This window comes from Saccopteryx leptura, chromosome 3 (genome assembly GCF_036850995.1).
Source record: "Saccopteryx leptura isolate mSacLep1 chromosome 3, mSacLep1_pri_phased_curated, whole genome shotgun sequence".
NCBI lineage: Eukaryota > Metazoa > Chordata > Mammalia > Chiroptera > Emballonuridae > Saccopteryx > Saccopteryx leptura.
In genome coordinates this window covers 96487690-96500718 of record NC_089505.1, presented here as the reverse complement: position 1 = coordinate 96500718, position 13029 = coordinate 96487690, and positions in this window count along the sequence as shown.

Sequence of the window (13029 nt, the reverse complement as noted above, 5' to 3'; positions counted from 1 at the left end):
TGGGCGTGGCCCCCCACCCCCCAGCACCAGAACAAGCTTGGGGAGCTGCAGCCACCATCCTGCTGTGTGTCAGCTCCTTCCTGGGCAGCCACCAGGGACTTCGCCCTGCAGGGGACTGGCTCCCCTGCACATCACGCTGCCCTCAGGGCGTGGCTCAGGCTCCCCTTCAGGGGGGCGTTCTGCTCCATCAACGGGAGCTCTTCTCTGTCCCTGTCCCCCAGCATGACTTGGCCACACTCACCCCTGTGCTCCTTCCTGAACCAATTGGTCCTGCCCTGGAACACGCCAGCTCCAGCTTTCTTTTTCCGAAACCTGCATCTTTCCACCCACTTTGCTCTTCCATAGCCTTATGTGGCATTATGTTCCCTTTTTTTTTTTTTTTTTTTTGTATTTTTTCTGAAGCTGGAAACGGGGAGAGACAGTCAGACAGACTCCCGCATGCGCCCAACCGGGGATCCACCTGGTACGCCCACCAGGGGCGACACTCTGCCCACCAGGGGGTGATGCTCTGCCCCTCCGGGGCGTCGCTCTGCTGCCACTCTAGCACCTGGGGCAGAGGCCAAGGAGCCATCCCCAGCGCCCGGGCCATCTTTGCTCCAATGGAGCCTTGGCTGCGGGAGGGGAAGAGAGGGACAGAGAGGAAGGAGGGGCGGGGGTGGAGAAGCAAATGGGCACTTCTCCTATGTGCCCTGGCCAGGAATCGAACCCTGGTCCCCCGCACGCCAGGCCGACGCTCTACTGCTGAGCCAACCAGCCAGGGCCTGCATTATGTTCCCATTTTACAGATGGGCAAACTGAGGCCTGGGTGGGGAGTGATGAGACCTTGTAGGCAAACTGATGGGCTCCACAAGCAGTTTCCAGAGAGTGCCTGCTGCCTTTTTATTTTCTTCGTAACACTTTGTCGGCTCTCTATTCCAGAAGCCCTCCACCCCCTTTCCGTCCAGCAACGGCTCTTTGTAAAGTACGGATCAGTGATCCTGCAGAATGTTCCACATTCTGGATTTGTCTGATTGTTTCTTTGACCTGTCACTTAGCTGGTCTCTCTGCCTGCATCTGTCCCATAACTGGAAGTCAGGTCTAAAGTTTCCCGGCAAGTATAGGTAAGGCCGGGCCCTGGGTGTGTGTGCAAACCCTCGGGTCTCCGTGCCCCATGATTGTTGCTGCCATCTGTCACTTGGTTAAGGAGAGACCAGTGAACAGACTGATGGTTTCTTCAAGCCTTCATTCCCTCATTTGCCTGGTGTCTTCTGAGCACCATCCCTGTGCCAGGCGTGGGGCATGGATGTGTTTTAGGTAGGCTCTCTCGGTGTCAGCGCCAAGCGAGGGGTAGGTAAGAGCTGTGCTGCCCACTGCGGGGGACGTGGCGGCAGGAAGGGGCACAGAGAGGGGGCAGGGAGCGGACTTAAACCACTGGGCTGGGTCTTAAACCACTAGAGGGACTTAGGCTAAGGAAGGAAGGACACTTCAGGAAGGACAGCAGAGGTGAAGGGGTGAGGGCAGGAACAGCATGGACTTATTGGGGAATTGCAGGTGTGAGGTAGCGTCAGGTCCGTCCATCGGGAGGGACATGTGGCCCAAAGCCTGTGGACCGGCGCCCTGAGACCTTGGTGTCTGCTGGCCACATTGGCCACTCCCTCCCGAGGTGTGAGGCCTGCCATGCTGACTGCCAGCTGAGCACCTCCTGGGGTGGGGACCACCTGCTGTGTCCCTCCACCCTGCCTGGACTGTCTCTGCCAGGGCATCTCTGTCATTTGGAACGCCTACCGACCCAGCCACCGTACAACCTGCTCAGAGGGCGTGCCTCCTCCCCACCCTACCTGGTCCCTTCTCCCCTACAGCCTCAAGAAAATCTCACGTGCAAAACGTGAGTGTGTCCAGGCTCCTGCTCCTCCGGCAGACTCTGACTTAGGCCCTGCAGACAGGCCTGGGAAGGCAGGATGGCAGGGACCTGTGTCAAAACTTGTGACACACCCACTCCTGCCCCACCGCTGGGACAGGCTGCTCCATCCCTCTCGAGGGAGCCTGTGCCCTGGCCTGGGGGCCATGACATCATCTTTTGGGCCAGCTCTGTCTGCCAGGGTGGAGTCCCCACCAGGTAGAGGCTGGCACATGTCTGGGCACCTGAGCCTGGGCAGGCCAGAGGACACAGGGAGGCAGCCATACAGCCAGGATCCTGAGGTCCTGGTCTCTTGGGTTATTCTCAGTGTGCCCTGAGGCCATGGCCCTCCCCTGATGGCTTGGAGCCCTGGGCTGTATGAGGCAGGAATTCTTGTTAGTGACTCTGCACCCAAAGTGTAGAGCAAATGAGTTTTAGGAGGTAGAGGAACAGAGGATTTGCTATGTGTATGTCCCTAGGTACCAGGGTGAGGTGGGGGAATCTGGCAGTTGCCCGCAAAGGACAATGGGACTGCCTGGCCTGTAAGGAAACAGCTGCTCCCACACTGGCCTTTCTGTTCTTCAAACAAAGTGAGTCCTTTCCTACCCCAGGGCCTTTGCTCATGCTGTGCCTTCTTTCTGCAATGCATTTTCCTCAGATTCTCATAGACTCCTCAAGACACTCAGGTTTGCTTTTACATGTTGTCTCAAAGGGGCCTTTCCCGGCATCCCACCTGCCCCCCATCCCATTGTGCTGTTGTAATTGTCTTCAGAGCACGTGCCCAGCTTTGAAATGGCTGTATTTATTTATTGGTTATGTGTTAACAGGTGGACCCTGGCTGGTTACAGCCTTGCTGATGTGGTGTAATTAATTCTCTAAGTATCAGACCCCTGGTGTCCCGAGATCCCCAAGGACAGGATTACAGCCCTACTCTCTGTACCCCTGGCACTGAACCAGCGGAGCCTGAGGATATTTCTACCAGTAGCCTCATGGTTCACTTGTCCTTTCAAGGACTGACACCTTAGTGAGACCGAGGCAGCCCCCAGCTCACTTCTGTTCTCAGCCCCATCTGCTGGGCCTGGGCCTATCTCTGCCTGTTCATGAGAACCTTCCTGACTATGCTGGGGGCAGGGACCAGGGGTTTATGGTGCCCAATGCCTTAGGGCCTTGCCAGGCCCTGTGCAGCCCGGGTGCTGAGGGAGCTCAGTGGGAAGGAAGGCGGGGAGCCAGGGCGGCCGAGCGATGGGTTCCTGGGGCCTGGGGTCTGTGGTTTCTCCTCTGCTGTCCCACCCCAACCCCACACAGACGCCCCTCCCACAACCTCACCCCCATCTGTGAGGTCCAACCCTGGGGACATCATCTCAGTGAGAGCTAGAGTCGCACTTGGTCACTTCTGGTGGTCTTGCCATCCCTTGGCTCATGTGTGCCCCGACAGCAGAAGGCATTTGTGAGTGCCCGTCCTTTACCAGAGGACCACAGAGGGCTCTCAGACCCCTCGGCTGGCCCAGTGCACTGGGGAGGGAGGGTCAGGGTGCCTGTAGATTTCTGGGGTGGGCGGTGGGGGCCTTGGAAACAGGCAGCTGTTCCACCTGGTGGGCACTCATCTGCTTTCCTTACGAGGCACCACACACCCTGGGCCAAGCTGAGACTCGGTACTCATTCTGTGGAATTTGGGGAACAAAGGCTGGGGAGTGGTGTCTCGGGCAGCCCAGATAAGAAGTTCTGTGCTGAGCTCAGCTTGGGGCTGACTCACGCCGTGACTCTCCCAGAGCCTGGTGGAGTCGCCCGGCTGCAGGAGCCTGGCCTCCTGGGGCTCCCTGAACATGTGCGGGCTATGCAGGCGCCGCCCTGCCTGCGACAGGACCTCAGCGGAGCCGCAGTGCTGGGCGGGGGGAGTGCCCTCACCACGGGCGGGCCGGGGCCCCGGGCCTGCTGACTTCGGGGTTCTTCTGTCCTGTGCTGGGCTGGGCCCGCTCTCTGAGAGGAAAGTTTCTCTTGGGTGCCAGAAGATTCCCTGGGGACGAGGAGGCAGAAAGGGCCAGTCCCACACAGCACACAGACCACCCTTAGTTTGCTGGTCCCAGGTAAAGGGAGTAGGTGGTGGGCTTCTGAGAGGAGAGGCGGTAGGTACTACCTGCCACCATCACTGGCACTGCAGCTGCCATGATGTCTGCCCCAGATTATGGGCTCTGAAGTGTAGCGACAGAACCTTCCATCTCCGCCAGGTGTGACCAGAGCCACCCACGTCAGGGGTCTTCCAGAGGGGCTCAGGGGTGTTGTGAGCCCTTCTGAGCCCAGCCGTCCCCTGAAGGGGGAGGTAGAGTGGGGAGGGTAGTGGAGCAGGTTGGGGAGGGTCGAGGCCTGTGTGTGCACGAAGGACCAGGCCTCAGCCAGCCGGTCCTGAGTGTGATTCTGGGCTCTGACACCTACTGGCTGGCTGACATAGACTTTGGTCAAGTATCTTCCCCGACGTGAACCTCAGTTTCATCCACTGTAAAATGGGTGCAGTGATTCTTACCTTGAAGGGCTGTTGTGAAGAATCAGCAAGTTTATGAAGGGCTTTGTGAACTGGAAAGGGCGGTGGAAAATGGAAAGCTAGATCACTCCCAGTTCCCGAGTTCACCCCCGGGGAGGCCACGCAAGGCTGGAGCCTCCAGCGGGTGACGGGGGCCTGTCTTCCCTCCCCCGGGACAACCAGTGCCTCTGAGGCTGAGGTGGGTTTGCTGGGCAGACACCGTGGACTCCTCTCAGGACTTCTTAGGTGACACAGTACTCAAAGAGTTCCAGGTCTGGTTGGGACCTTGGCTTTGCCACTTCCTAGCTCTGGTAGGCAATGTCTTTGGGGGTGACAGTGGCCCAGAGAGCAGTCAGGGCCTGAGCCAGGGGAGGGGTGACCTGGCGTGAGCATCAGAGCCCAAAGAGGTGAGAAGGCTGTTCACCAGGAGGCAGTGGCCTACAGGGGGCGCGGAGGGAGGCCAGGAAGAGGGTGCCAGAGCCCGAGTGGGCAGCCCTGTGTGTGGGGGCAGGTGGCAGTAGTGGGAGATTTGTTACATCAAAGGGAAGGTGCTCTAATTGGTAAATATATTAAAGATAAAGAAGCCCAGATTTTCACATCAGAGAAGGGCGTTACAGATATAGAACAGGAGAAAACGAAGATGAAGCCTGTGGTGTTGGATTGAAATTTGAGAAACCATTGTGCACTCGCGGCTATCAATATAAGAGATACAGAAAAACATGGGTACAAATGAGTGTTATGTATTTATCATCTAGCGTGCGTATGCATATATGCGTGTGCACGTAAGCACATACATGCCTGTGCCTGCCCCCTGCTCTGTGTTCCGAGAGGGCCTGGGAGAAGCAACTCCCCAGGGCCAGTGAGCACATTTCCCACCCAGGTCTTGGCTTCTTTGTACCATTCTCCACTGTGGGAACCAGGGCTCCATGGGGACACGGCTGATTCTAGGACCGAGGCAGGCAAAGTACAAGATGAAGCTGGAATATCTTGTCATGCCAGAAAATAAGGAAAGGTCAAAGCATGCTGGAGATGTGCCAAAAAGCCCCAGGAACCACTTGATGGGACCACCCCCGGCCATCTGGGGACAACCTGAGCATTAACATAAACAAGGAGAGTGAAGGGTGTAGTCGCAGAATACAGTCAGAAACCGTGAGTCCATTCGGCTGTAAAGAAATAAGTGGAGCAATTAAAAGTTTGGTGAGGAATGGAATATTCACACACTCTCAAAATACTTCATTTCAACAGGAGAAAGAGGATCTTGACAGCAGAGAAACCTGCCAGACGCCACTTGAATCAAGTGGCCCAATTTGACATCACCAGTCACTGGACAAGTTCAAAGCCAAGTAGGTGCCACCAGGGAGAGTCCTGCCACGAACGAGCCTAGCCATGGAGAAACATCGGCCAAACCCAAATTCTATAAAATAACTGACCTGAAATTTTCAAAAGTGCCAAGGCCATAGAGAAAAGTCTGAGTGACTGGTCCAGACCGAGAGGGCCTGACCACTTGGGTCTCTGGGCTGGGTCCTCGCTGGGAACCCAAGGCCGCACAGAGGAAGGCGGTCATCCGTCACTGTGAGTTCCTGTGCTGTGGTTGTGTAGGGCAAGGTCCTGTGTAAAGAAAACAAACACTAAAAATATTAGGGATGATGGGCATCAGGGCGGCAACTTACTTTCCGATGGTTCTAGAAAAACCATCCTTAGAGTATTATGCAGATTTTCCATACATTTGCCATTGTTTCAAAACTTTAAAACACCCTTAGTATAAAAACAAACACATAGACTACACAACAACAAAAGAATTGCAATAATGAGCTCATCGGAACACAGCCCTTGGGCCAATCCTGACATAGTGTGCACTAACCTAATGTCCATAATTACACCGGTGACTGCCCAGCGTCCTGCATCTCCTGGTTGTGGTTTCTCTTTACCTCCATCCCTTTCCCTTCACTGCCTGCTCAAAAGCTGCCTCCTCTAGGAAGTCCTCCATAAAAACGTCACATGTACTGGGGACTGTGATCACCTGGCCTTCCCTGGATCCCAGCCTCCACCGTTGTTTTCATTCACAATCGCCTGTAGCTCAGGAAGTACTGGAGGAAGTTGGACTGGATGAAACCCCTGTTGCCAAGCTCTCTGCTTGCCCGAACCTTCGGGCACCCTCTGCTCTGGGTTCCACTCCTTTGCTCTTCCCAGCAGTCATTGCCCCAAGGTCGAGGCTGTTCCTGTCACTTGTGTCCCAGAATCACAGTGGCTCTGGTTCACTGAGTCCATTCCCCTGCCTCTTGGCTGGGCTGTTCTTAAACTGGCTTGGCCTTGTCTTCTTTCTGCCTTTCCGGGGAACAGGGTTTCAAAAGCACGCATCGCCACACAGTCCTCGCAGGCTGGGCTGCCCTGGCCAAGTCACACCCGCTCGCTGCCTCGCTGCTCACTCACTCACACAGCTGTCCGCTGGCTGGCCGGAGCTGTGCACCCCTGCTCAGCGCTTACAGAGCGCACGCTCTGCGCCTGACGCCAGGCTGGGTGCTTTCCCCGGATTCGCTCACACATTGTGGCGAGGCAGCTGCGGTCACGCATCCATTTCGCAGATGCGGAAACGGAGGCAGGGAGAGGCTGAGCCCCTTGCCCGGGGTGCTGTCTCTGTGGACAGTTGTCAGTGCTTACAGTTGCTTGTTTCATCCCCACAGCAACCAGGTGAGGTTCAAATGACTCTCCTGTTTTTAGGGGACCTGAAACGTACACAATTTGGGGTGGGAGGGCTCTAAGTAAAAAAAACACAGAATGTCTTAACTTTTGCAAACTGTACAAAACACATGAGCAAGCAAATCCATTGCTAGGGCCCCTCCCAGGCCTTGGGAGGTCTCGAGGCTTAAGCTTCCTCTGCTTCCCCTGAATCACCTGAGGCCCAGAGAGGCGGGTGACTTGTCCTGGATCCCTCAGCTCACCAGAACAACTTGACCTGAGGTCCAGGAAACCTTCCCTCTCCTTGTCATCTCCTCCGGTCACTTTCTGAATCTTGCTACATCGTCCAGGAGAGCTGTGCCCGGTGAGGGTGGGGCTCTTTCTCTGGCTTTGGGGTCGGGCAGGTTATAACCTCCCCACCCCGGTGGGACTGGCCTTCAGAATCACCCTGGGGGCTTGTTAAGAATACATGTTCCTGGGTCCTCAGCCTCTCATACAGATCTAGTGGCTTTAGGGCAAGGCCTGGGACTCTACTCGCAAGAGGCCCCCTGGAGAGTCAGATGTCACCCCTTGGGGATGCGCTGCTCCTGGGACACCCCCTCCTGCCCCTGTCACCTCTGTGTCTGGCTCACTGCCAGGCCAGGCCTGGCGCTGTGGCTAAGGTCTGTATGAACACACTGTGTGCTGAGCAGACCTCATTCCTCAGGTATGCAATTAGCAGCCCCAAGAACAATACCCTTGTTTTAATCATTACAGCTCCGAGCCTGCCTGGTAATTTGCTGCTTTGCCAGCAGTAACAAGCTTTGGCTTGGGAACAGGGGGAGGGGTTCTTTTCTTTTATCCAGGCATTCCGAAACACCTGCTGGGGGGTAGGGGGTGCTGGGGGAGAGGCCGAGACACCTAGTCTTGTCTGGGGCAGTCTGGGAAGGCTTCCTGGAGAGCGGGGGGGCTGGATATCCACCGGCAGGACCCAGAAACAAGCTGGAATTTGGCCAGTGCTGGGGATATAATGGTAGACAGACGGCATGGACACCATCCGTGCCCGGGGTGTGGGAGGACTCACAGTCTCAGAGACCAATAAGTAGGGAAGGCACTCTACCCAGAGGGACAAATGTGGTCAAGTGAGGCCCCAGTTCAGCTGGGATGGGTCAGAGGTCACATCAGGCTTCTTAGGAGAGAGTGTCTCCAGTGAGCCCTGAAAGGTGAGTAGAGGAGGGCCAGGTGAAGATGGTGGGGGTGGGATGAGTGGAAGGATTTTGTGGTCAGAAGGAACAGCATGTGCAAAACCCAGTGAGCTGGAGGCACAAACGGGGCCTCGTCAGCCGTGCAGAGGGGCTGGCGCCCATCCAAGAGTGATGTATGGCAGATCACACAGGGTGGGGCCAAAGTTGGTTTACAGTTGTTTTGCATGGAAAATAATACAGTAATTCATAAATAATGATACAGAAATAAACCTGGTTTTGTGCACTCACAACTGGAAATCTACTTTTGTGTCGCCCTGTGTTTTTCCAAAGGCAGCTGTAACATGCTCTCCCATCTCACCTGCTCTTCCTTCAGCGTGGCCTTGACATTCCTCCCATCCAGTGCCGGAGTCTGTGTCCCTTTCCCTTGAGCCTGGGTGGAGCTTTGTGTAGGAGGCTCTGTGACCCCCACGGTTAGGTGATGAAAATGCCTTCTGTCTTGCGGTCTCGGGATAGTCACTCTGTGAACCTGGCCGCCATGCTGGGAGGGAGCCCACACTCGTCCACCTGCAGAGACCACATGTAGGTGTTCCGGCCAACAGCCTGGCTGAAGACAGCCAGACATGGGAGCAGGCCTCTTCCAGATGGTCCCAACGCCCCCCATCGAGTCACCGCGGCCATCTCCAACGAGCCCTGCCTGTTCTTGACCCACAGGCTCTGGGCACAGTAAGGTGGCTGTTTTAGGCCACTATGTTTTGAGTAGTTTGCTGCCCAGCACGAGTCACTGGCACCGATGGTGAACCCTCAAAGGGCTTATGCAGAGGGTAACAGGGTTTGCTTTGGGAAGTTCACCTGGTCTGCAGTGTGCAGAGCAGGTTGGGAGGATGAGACGGAAGACTGGGGGCTGGTTCCTGAAATAAAGAAAATCTGAAATCCCAGCACCACGACCATGTTTTCCCAGCCCCAGCAGGGCAGGAATCCCTGTCACCTTGTGCCAAGTGACCGTTCTCCTCTGCCTGCACACTCCCGGTGACCGGACGCCTGCACCTCACCAGGCTGCCTTTTCCCAGTCCCTCAGCCCTGTGTGACAACTCCACGTCTCTCTTGGGTTGAATTGAAATTTGCTTCCTGGAAGCCTCCCTGTGTTAGACATTGTTCTGTCCTCACAGTTCCCACACAATCATTCTCTCCCTGTCTGTCCTTCAAGGATCAGATGATGGTGACCCTTTAGCCTATTCTTCTGTAAAATTAGCAGCTCTGGGTGAGCCAACTGCTCCTCATGATTTTTTGTTTTGTTTTGTTTTGCAAGAAAGAGAGAGAGAGAGAGACAGGGACAGACAGGAAGGGAGAGAGAGGAGAAGCATCAACTTGTTGTTGTGGCACTTTAAGTTGTTCATTGATGGCTTTCTCATATGTGCCTTGATGGGGGGGGGGGGGAGAGGAGGCTTCACCCGAGTCAGTGACCTTTTGCTCAAGTCAGCGACCTTGGGCTCAAGTCAGTGACCATGGGATTGTGTCTTTGATCTCATGCTCAAGCCGGCAACCCTGTGCTTAAGCTGGTGAGTCGGCGCTCAAGCTGGTGACCTCGGGGTTTCGAACCTGGGTCCTCAGCCTCCCAGGTCAATGCTCTATCCACTGCACCACCGCCTGATCAGCCTGTCACTTTTCTATTATTATTTTGAAACAACTCAGCTTTTGCCTAAACTGCTCCTGGGAACCAGGCAGTGACTGAGGGGCTGAGGTCCATCCACCAAGGACAGTGTGAGGTCATTGTCTTCTGGAATCAAAGGTGGCTCTGTTCGTAGCTGTCATCCACTCTCCCCCAGCCTGGCTTCTGGCCGAGTCTCCTACAGTGGTGAGGGCTGATAATGCCAGCCCTATTCCCACCATTTCCTCCTCAGTGTGAGGTCATGGTCAGAGACAGCGGCTTTCTGAACAAGCCCGGGATGGTGGGGAAGCAGGCTCACAGACCTCCGCTCTCTCCTTTGTGCCCCAAGACCCTGGGGGTGCCCCTTCCCCTTGTCCAGTTCCCTGGGAATTACCTGGGTAGTTCAACCAACCTGCACTGTCAGCCGGGAGCTGCTCTTAGCCCAGGTGGCTTGGGCCGCTGGAGATGGAGGGCAAACGGGGCTCCTGGGGCCCCCTCGGGAGGGGGGACGAGGCTGACGGCCCTGTGGCACGGGGAAGCAGGCCCTTCTCCCTGCTTTGGCCACAGCATCTCTGCTTGGCTCTGGGTTACATGTAGAGTTCCACATGAGATTTTTAAAAGTCGTTTTGTCCCGGGCCACCCCTTGAAACTGGTGAGACTGCCTTTCTCATGCTGGCCACCCTCCTCAGCCCACCCACCGCCCCCAGAGCCACAAGCCCCGGGCACTGCCGACACTGACTCATCCACGGCAGAGGCCTCCGCACCTGAGCCACGAGGAAGACACCTCCTCAGCCGGGTGCCCCTCCGGGCCTCGGACTGGGGGAGGCCCAAGGAAAGCTCAGACGGGGCCGCCTCTTAGCTGGTCATGACCCCACTACGCCCCAGGTGTTTGGAGGTCACCCAGGTGTTCTTCCCACACCTCTCTGCCACAGTTGAGGACAGCAGCAACAATTTATTCTGTGCCCACTAAGTGCCAAGCGTGTCCAGGGCAGTCCTTTGCTTAATCCTCACTGCCACCCCGGGAGGCTAGCCGTGTGGACCGATGATGGTTCAAACCACGGGCTCTGGAGCCAGGTGGCCCAGGTTTGAATCCTAACAATGTCCTCTACTAGCTGTGTGACCTTGAGCAAGTTACTACACCTCTTCGTGCCTCAACTCTCCTCCTAGTAAAACTGGGATGCTGCATTATAGATGCTTGAAAGAGGAGTCAATACACACAAAGGGCTTAGACCAACAATGCCCGGCCCATCGTAAGTGCTATACCATGTTAGCTATTGTTATCGTTCCTATTTTACAGGTGGCTCAACCGAGGCCCAGAGAGGATGAATAACTTGTCTAGAGCACATGGCTGAGTAAGCCAGGTCTGTGTGATTCCAGAATCAATGACCCATTTGATTGCCACTTAAAGTGATTCCCAAAACGTGTCACCTGAATGCTTTCCTGTCACTGGAACCAGCCAGGGCTCTGGGTTCAACAGGAGACAAATGTAAAAGGAATCTCACCTGGCCTTCAAACCAGTCACATGCTTTTAGAGGCGACCCTAGAGTTTATGGCTATCTGTGCCGTCCAATACGGTGGCCAGTAACCACGTGGCTATTGAACCCTGGGCATGTAGCTGGTGTAAATTGAGATGCGCCATGGAGATAAAACACACACAGCATTTCGAAGACTTAGTCCCAGGCATGTAAACTCTCAGTAACACTTTTTTATACTGGTTACATGGTGAACAGATAATTTTTTTAATTTATTGGGTTAAAAACCATAGTATTGCCTGACCAGGCGGTGGCACAGTGGATGGAGCATCAGACTGGGATGCGGAAGGACCCAGGTTTGAGACCCCGAGGTCTCCAACTTGAGTGCAGGCTCATCTGGCTTGAGCAAAAAGCTTGCCAGCTTGTGTTCAGGGTCACTGGCTCAAGCAAGAGGTTGCTCGGTCTGCTGTAGCCCCCCCAGTCAAGGCACATATGAGAAAGCAATCAATGAACAACTAAGGTGTCGCAATGAGAAACTGATGATTGATGCTTCTCATCTCTCTCTGTTCCTGTCTGTCTGTCCCTATCTATCCCTCTCTCTCTTTTCCTGTAAAAATTAATTAATTAAAAAAACCATATTATTATTATTATTATTATTATTATTGTGTGTGGCAGAGACAGAGAGAGTCAGAGAGAGGGAACAGACAGACAGGAACAGAGAGAGATGAGAAGCATCAATTCTTCGTTGTGACACCTTAGTTGTTCATTGATTGCTTTCTCATATGTGCCTTGACTGTGGGCCTTCAGCAGACCGAGTAACCCCTTGCTCGAGCCAGTGACCTTGAGCTCAAGCCGGTGAGTCTTGTTCAAACCAGATGAGCCTGCGCTCAAGCTGGCGACCTCGGGGTCTCAAACCTGGGTCCTCCATGTCCCAGTTCAATGCTCTATCCACTGCGCCACTGCCTGGTCAGGCAAACACCGTATTATTAAAATTAATTTCACCTGTTCCTGCTTACTTTTGATGTGGCTACTGGAACATTTATGATTCACATCGTATTTCTGTTGGGCACTGCTGACCTGGGCCGTCACAGGCAGACCTCGGAGGTACTATTTGCAGGGTCAGTTCCAGATCACCAGGATTCAGCGAGCATCATGATAAAGGGAGTAGAAAGCCGTGGGCGATGGAGGGGCTCCCCTTCCACTGGTAAAACCCCCATGAGGCTCAGCAAAGCCACGTGCAGGGAAACGGGGCGCACCCACTGCGTTTCGTTCCGTTGACAGGTGAGGAAATGAGGCTCCCAGGTGCCATTCGCTTGAGTCACAGGTTCCTGTCGGCAGAGCCGCACTGCAGGGCGCTTCCGAGGGGTGCCCGCTGCTGCAGGAGGCGGCAGGCGAGCTGGGCCGCAGGGTGAGGAACCTTTGCCTCCAAGGTCCCTTCTCCATGTCCCTGTGGCGCTGTGCAGTTCCTCGCCCATCGTGCCTTCCCGCTCGTACCACCTCTGCACATGAACCTCTGCCCAGGCCACGATGTCAGAGAATCACCCCGTCTGGAAACATCTGAGCATCCCCATGATCAACCCACCAGTTTGAACCTTTCTAGACAGGAAACTCACCTCTGCTTTCAGAGCCCCTGGATGCAGGCTCTGTCATGCCTCTCATTG